Genomic DNA, 5,690 nt, shown 5'->3' with positions numbered 1-5,690 from the left:
GTCTCCTAAGTCCGGGACAAAAGAAACAATCTGTACAGGAAGATGATAAGCCTCTATGGCGGGTGACTGGTGTCCCATACCCGTAGGTTGGCAGTGGACAGGGAGCCTGAGAAAGGCAGGGCTGTTGGGCAGGATCGTCCTGAGAGAGCAGTAGTAAAAGGGGAGGCAAAGGCAGGGTGGAGGACAGGGCCAATGGCTGGGGGATGAAAACTGCCTGAGCATCAAACTGATACAGTGCGTCTTCTTCCCAGGAGGGGAGTAGGAAGTTGAGTCAGAATGAGGAAAGCGTGAAAATAAAGGTGTCGCATTAATTATGTGGAGCAGGTTGGGAGTCTGTAAAGCTAAACAGAAATGACATTCATAAAGTTTGTGGAATAGAGTTTTAGGCAGACAGTAAAACAGTGGCAAATACAGACACATTACATTGATTAAAATAAAAAGAAGGCAGAACTGTTAAGAACACACACGCCTCTAACAAAACAGACAAAATATCATAAAATGGAAAAGAAATTCACCTAAAATTTTATTTAGATAACTTAGTATGTATACAATCATTTATTTCTTATGTCATTGATAATATGATCATAAACATACAAATATGTAGAAGCGGTCTCTAAAGAATAACTCAAATTAGGCCAGCACCACTGTTCATTAGGCTAATCCACCACCTGGGATTTTCTTTTTTTTTTTAGGAGAACAGTGGTTTATTGATCTGGCAGGCTCCCCAGCCAGCCCACTGCATGCCCACAGGGTTTGGGGCCTATGGCTCAGACCCTGGCAGGTGGTGGTTGGTCCTTTGGGGTCAAGGACGTGGGGGGTTGCAGAGGTGGGGGCGCCATGCCCACTCCCTCTAAGCACAGTTCTTGAAGCCCTGGTAGGTGTCAGACATGGCCCACACCTGACTGCCCCACCCTCTAGCAGCCCTGGAAGCCTTGGGTATAGAAACAAGAATCCGTGGGGGGCACAGGTGCAGCTGCATGAACAGCCCGGGGCCCCCCAGGCCAAAGGCCCCTGGAAAACAGCTGGAGGAGGCGGAGTGTGGAGGCCTTGGGGTAGCAGGGGGCTGGCAGTGGCCGGCGACCTGGTGGGCACTAGGCCAGGTGGGAGAAGAGGCTGCCAGTGCGGGGCCACCACTGGAGCTCCTGCCAGAGCAGCTGCTGCTCCCGCCGGGTGCCCTTCATGATGCCACTGTTCTCCAGGGCGGGCGTGACCTAGTCCCGGTCGGGGCGCTGGATTCTGTCCCGGTTGCCCCTCTTCCAGGCCAGCTCTCTGGTGTGGCCCGGGAAGGCAGTGGAGGATGGCCCAGATCCACGGGCCCTGCACCTGCATGGGAGACCAGGAGTAAACACCTGGCTCCTGGCTTTGGATTGGCGCAGCACGCCGGCCGCAGCACACTGGCTATTGCAGCCATTTTCTCTGTCTCTGTCTCTCTCTCATTGTCTAAATCTACCTGTCAAAAAAAAAAAAAAAAAAAAAAGAATACCTCAAAATCCTACTAAAACAAATAACTTGTATTAGTAAAGTCACAACATGCAGATAAAGATAAATTTCATGTAACGACACTAGAAAAGAATAGTTGGAAAATGAAATATAACATATTAGTTATAATAATTTTGATAACATGATATACTAGGGATGAATTTTTAAGAAAAATTCAAAACTGCAAAACTACAAGACGCAGCTGAGATCAATTAAGGGTCTAAGCATACAGCCTTGTAGGACAGACTAGACTATTCCACTGTGCCAGAAAGTAGATTAATGGTTTTCTGTGCTGAGGGATGGGAGAAACAATGGCAATGGTTAATAAGTTGATGGTGGCAGTGTCTACATAAGTATACACTTTATCAAAGATCATCGAACTGTTCATTTAAGATGTGTCTCTTTTAGTGACATAAATTATACTCATATCTCATGTCATTTCTAGTCAGCACAACAGAAAATGAAACACTTGAGTAAAAAAATTAAGGAAATAGGAATGGTTAAAAAACACTCTCCTCTCAAATGTCCCAGAATAACAGCAAATTGTTACCAAACCTCTAGCAAAAATTCCAATTCCTAATGTAGCCACAAAATCGAGAAAATAGTAAAAGAATAAAAAATAGAGAAGCTAGATTTCAAAACTATGGAATGATACAAGGAAAATTATTTTCTATTTCAGTTATGAACAAATATGTGAAAATTCATAATAAGCTATCAGTTAACTAGATCTAGTATTGATATGATGCAGACAAAATACAACCCAGTTCATTAGATTTCATCCCAAGAAGACAAGTGTGCCCTATCACAAATACATCAGTTTAATTCACATTTATAGACTATAGGAATAAAATAGGCAAGGAATACTTGGTGTGGAACTTAATATATTCAACAGCTACAGCTTTAAAAAAACTTGTGAAATTAAAAAGTGAGTCATCTATGAGCATTCTTGTCAACTGAATATACAATAAAAGTATATAAACAGTCATAAGCACCATGGAGTGAGCCCTCTTCCTCCCCCCTGGAAAAGGTCAGCATAATTATAAACATCCATTCTTGATGCTTGAATTGTCATTTTCTAATGCAGTGCTTAAAAATGGTCTTCAAAGGGTGGACAGAAATCTACAGTCCACTCCTGCTGCCCCAGTAACCACCTTCACCTGCTTTCCCATGAAGGGTGCTCACGTGCTTTCTAGAAGGGAGCCAGTCGAAAGCTGGCATTCAGGTGCTTGACAGAATCACCTATATTTGCAAATAAACTGCTAACCAGAAAAATAAAAAAATCCCACCTATATTTTGAAAGCAAAGCATCTCACTTGGAATCACTATGTTATTGCAATAATAACGTGCTTCATCACATTCAAGCTAGGCATGTTTTTCTTTATAATGTTTCAAATGAAAGGAAAATGAGCAATACATTGAGTGAGAATGCTTCTTACAGGAAAAAGCATGGCAGGTGTACATAGATGCATAAAAGTCCCATCTGTAGAGATTCTAGACTGAGTGGTTTTCAGAATCATATTATTGTCTATTTTATATTTGTAGCTTAGGAATTACAGAATGGTAGGATTATTTTCCCATGTTTGATATGATATAATGGGAAATCTAACAATTGGAATTCAATATTCCTAATTTTTGTTCATTGCTGTTTCTCCTAAAGTAAAAAATAGTCCTTTATAACACAGTTAACAGTAAAATTTTGGATGTTTCAACAAGCAACCTAAAGAACAAAGAATAGATCCGTTAGTTAAATTTTATGCTATTATTTCTAGTGCTTATAAATAGTTTTCAGAAAGTGAGAGCAATATAATTTGCATGCTTAGTTGTAATCTTGCAGTTTCATATCCAGACCCGTATGTAAACACTGAGTTTTCTTTAGGTTTAGGAGTATTCTGTTTCCCTGTTTTTGATTTTCACAATAGCAGAACATTCTTTACCATTTTTAAGAATGGATCCCTTGTGAAGATATCTCTGCAGCAACTCAATAAATAATTAGTGACACTTTAATAGTGGAAATGAATGGTTAGATCCTTGTAAGGGTAAGAAGGGCTTAAGGTAAATTCTACAAGAACAACTCAGGCAGGTACCACAAAATAATAAAAATTTTCCATGGGAAAAAGGAGCTGACATAGATTCTACAGTGATAAACAAAATGGGTAAATACATGGATTTCTGGACTGCCAATCTTTCCCATAGAAGGGAGACAGAGAGATCCTTGTGCAAAAGACATAAGAAGATTCTTCAACAAGTACATAGGAAAAGCCTGTTAGGAAAATAATATGCATATAGATTTCAAACATTTTTCCCAGTAAACTAGACTTACCATTTTTGTTGTTTATTTTCTGTTTGACAGGGAGGAAGGGAGTGTTGCACCCACTGGGGCTAGGACCTAGGCACTGATCACCTTGGAGGAGAGGCGCAGGCATGAGATTATGCTAACAGAGCTGATCAAACCTTCCCCTCTGGAAATATAAAAGGAGGTTTACCACAACCAACTTGGGTGTCACCTTAGATACTCCCCTCACCAGGGAGCACTGAACAGAGCTCACTGGCCACACCAAGCACATGCCTCAGGGTAATCATTGAAAGAGTAGACACTCCACTAAGTCACAAAGGCATAGTTCAAAGATAAAAGCTATCAGAGGGTTAAAAACCAAGTATCTCCGAAATAAATATCTGAAGTATCTAAGGGCCGGCGCCATGGCTCAATAGGCTAATCTTCCACCTTGTGGCGCCAGCATCCTGGGTTCTAGTCCTGGTCAGGGACCAGATTCTGTCCCGGTTGCCCCAATTCCAGTCCAGCTCTCTGCTATGGCCCAGGAGTGCAGAGGAGGATGGCCCAAGTCCTTGGGTCCTGCACCCCATGGGAGACCAGGAGAAGCACCTGGCTCCTGCTTTCAGATCAGCGTGATGCACCGGCCACAGCGTGCTGGCCGTGGGTGGCCATTGGAGGGTGAACCAATGGCAAAAAGGAAGACCTTTCTCTCTGTCTCTCTCTCTCTCACTATCCACTCTGCCTGTCAAAATAAATAAATAAATAAAGTATCTAAAATAAATGTATTTAAAGTATCTAAAAATAAATGTAGATATTCAAAAAACAAGAATAAGGAAGACAACATGACAACACAAAATGAATACAACAATACTTCAATACTAGAATGTGAAGATGAAGAGATTGAAGGAATTCCAGAATTGGAATTCAAAAAAATGGATTGTAGAATTATTTAGAAGTAATCAGAAGCAAACCCATGAATTAAATAAATCCAAACAGGAGATGAGTAAAACTTTTCCCATGAAATTGAGATTTTAAAGAGAAATAAAAATGAAATATTAGACATGAATAATTCAATAGATTAAATAAAAATGGTGGAAACCCTTAACAACAGTCTTGATGAGGCAGAAGAAAGAATATCTGAATTAGAAGACATTTCTCTGGCAATTTTACAGTCAGACAATAAAAAAGAAGAAATTAGAAAAATTAAAAAGAGTGTTGGAGATTTATGGGATATTATCAAATGACCCAACATATGAATCTTAGGAGTTCTTGAAGGCATGGAAAGATAAAATGGATTAGAAGACCTTTTTAGTGAAATAATTACAGAAAAAACTCCCCAATTTGGAGAAAGAAAGGGACATTCAGTACAGGAAACACCTAGAATTCATAGTAAACATGACCAGAAAAGATCTTCACCTTGACACGTTGTAGTCAAACTTACCACAGTAAAACATAAAGAAAAGATTCTAAAATGTGCATGAGAGAAACACCAGATTACTTTCAAAGGATTGCAAATTAAACTCACAGCCACTTCTCATCAGAAAACCTATTGGTTAGAAGAGAATGGAAAGATATAGTCCAAGTCTTAAGAGGAAATAAGTCAAGCCAGAATACTGTGCCCTGGAAAGCTCTGATTACAAATGAAGGTGAAATAAAGACCTTCCATAATAAACAGAAATTGAAAAAATTTGTCACCATTAATCCAGCCTTAAAAAAGATAATTAATAGTGTGCTACACACAGAAACACAGTCATCACCATGAAAGAATGTTAAGGCAGAAAATCTCCCAGTAAAAGTACAAATGAAATCCAAAGTAAACAATAGAAATATTTATGGAAAAATGGCAGGGCCAAGTTGTTACTTATCAATAGTTGCTGTTAATATAAATGGACTGAACTCTCTAGTTAAAATATGCAGACTGGCTAAATGGATTAAACAA

The sequence above is a fragment of the Oryctolagus cuniculus genome, chromosome 2, assembly GCF_964237555.1.
Source record: "Oryctolagus cuniculus chromosome 2, mOryCun1.1, whole genome shotgun sequence".
In the NCBI taxonomy this organism is placed as follows: domain Eukaryota; kingdom Metazoa; phylum Chordata; class Mammalia; order Lagomorpha; family Leporidae; genus Oryctolagus; species Oryctolagus cuniculus.
Note: the sequence above shows the minus strand (reverse complement) of the source record.